The 2,242-nt window shown below is 35.0% G+C and overlaps 1 pseudogene; it reads left to right on the top strand.

Annotated features, from left to right (window-relative positions):
* The first annotated feature begins 549 nt into the window (after nt 1-549).
* Nucleotides 550-664, top strand: LOC112475000 (annotated as a pseudogene).
* Nucleotides 665-2,242: the final 1,578 nt, after the last annotated feature.

Below are 2,242 nucleotides of genomic sequence, written 5' to 3'. Positions count from 1 at the left end.
TGCTGTTTCTAAGACATATTTTTATTTTATATCTCTCTGAAATAAGTCCTTCCCCCTATTTATCTCTTTGGGCTGAAAAGCAAATAACTTCTTTCTTGTTTTTTTACTTCTTTTACCCTTATTGTTCAAATATCCTTAAATCCAATAGAGAAATGTGGAAATATGCATCTGGTTCTTTGTTGATGATTTTCATATATGCAGATAAAGCTTTTTTTGTGTGCATATAGCAACTATTACTAGCTGAATGCTATCACTTTGAATTTCTTAGTTGCTCAAAATATTTTTTTACTGTAAATATTTGCAATTTTCAGGAAATCAGATAAGTAGCATTCATACTTTTCATATTTTTTAAGTGTATCTCTTTTGTCCCATTGTGAAAATTTAAAATCATTAGTTTTCTCACATATATTTATTTAGTGCTTTTCTCACATGACATTTGTCTTCATATCCTCCCATGTTCCTTTTCAGTACATGGATCAGAAGAAGTTGTCATCCATTGGTCATGTAGAAAAGTTAAATATTTGAGGCAAAATATATTTACAATTTAGTGTCTACAGCCTTGCCACCCTGAACAAGCTCCCATCTGATCTTGGAAGCTAAGCAGGGTTGGGCTTGGTTAGTAATTGGATGGGAGACCACCTAGGAAGACCAGGTGCTGTAGGTGTAAAAAATAAAAAATAAGGGATTGTAAACTGACAAGGTCCTTGTAACCTGTGAGGTCAACCAAGGGTTGCCTTGTCGAAAAAATTAATAAATAAATAATAAAATAAAATAAAAAATATATTTGTAATTTAGGAAGTTTTTCTTAAAATATATTTCTTCCTGGGAGTTTTCTATTTTAGAGTCACAAAGCAGTGCTTCTGCTCAGTCTACCATATGGACGTAAAACATTGTAAAAACCTCCCAAATATGCTTTGCCAGTTCTTTTACCTGCCATGTTTAGCATCAAATGACTGAATAAAGTGTCAGATAATGAGGTCCTGGAGCTGTCAATCTGTTCTCAGGCACATAGATAGGCACGTAGGACCTTAGATTTTACTGTGCTGTTCTTGTGGGGAAGAAGAATAACAGCAGTGGCTATAGGCATAACTAGGGAGGAATAATCTAAAAAAAAGTGACTAGAAGTAATGTTACGCAAACACTGAGTCTCAACTTAATGAATGGCTATTGCATGCCAGGCATGGAAACAATAAGGGAAATACAGATGGAGAGACTAAATTTGAGTAAAACTTAAAAGCTATCCATGGGATAAAATTTTTAAATCACAAAGAGCTATAGCTTTGTGAAGAACCAACACAAGTTGTGTCAAATTTAGAGGGCACTGACAATGTGTAAAGGACCTCCAAGACTTCAACTTGAAAGAAACAAAAATTAAACTTCAGCACCTCTAAGTGTATAGGAAGTTTAGTTGACTCTGTTCCTGAAGGTGGTTTGGCAGTGATTATACCCAAGGTCAAAGCCATTTATCAAAGACAAATGCATAGTCATTTAAACTGATAAGCACTTAAAGCACTTAATCTGATAAGCACTTAAAACTCACCAGCTTTTTAGTTACACTTGTACTTGTAATGTTCAATTCAAACCACATTTGAGGAGGTTGCTGTCATGGCTCTTGGCTGAATATTGCAAGTCAGCCGATGACAAATTTCAATGGTCAGACAAGGAAGAGAGTCAGACAAAAAGCAACACCTAATATTCTAGACTTGGCAGCAGGCAGGAAGACAGGTGGCAGAAATTTTTCATGCTGAAAAGCTGTCTGAAAGGTGACATTGAACATGGGTAATAGAGAAAGGTTTAACCGTCCAATTCCCCAATTTAGAAATGCGACTGAGAATCCAATGTTCCATAGAACAAGGATCAAAATTCTCAGTTAAAGGTGATTTGTATGTAGAAAGGGAAAAAAAAAGGCATTGCTATAAATATCAGGTGCTTTACTGTATGCCATGCCAGAGGGAAGGTAATGAAAGCAGTATCATATTCTCTAAGGGTGAAAATAAATCTGGGGTATATATTCTACCAGAATCCCAGAGGTATGGCTATTAAAATGTAAATGTTGGGTCTTTTGCATTTTACACGTGTAAAATTGCCTTTAAAATTCAGACAAACTGTAGTACTGATGATAGAAATATATAACATAGGGAGAAAAATGTTCATATTTTAGAACACTGTTGGGGAACTTCTGGGCTTCATGCAGATGATCAAGTTATTCAAGGACTTTCAAAAGAGAGCTAAAGAAATTGAA

Source organism: Pteropus alecto, unplaced genomic scaffold (assembly GCF_000325575.1).
Source record: "Pteropus alecto unplaced genomic scaffold, ASM32557v1 scaffold7, whole genome shotgun sequence".
Lineage (NCBI taxonomy): Eukaryota > Metazoa > Chordata > Mammalia > Chiroptera > Pteropodidae > Pteropus > Pteropus alecto.
Note: the sequence above shows the minus strand (reverse complement) of the source record. Positions and strands in the feature narration are given on the sequence as shown.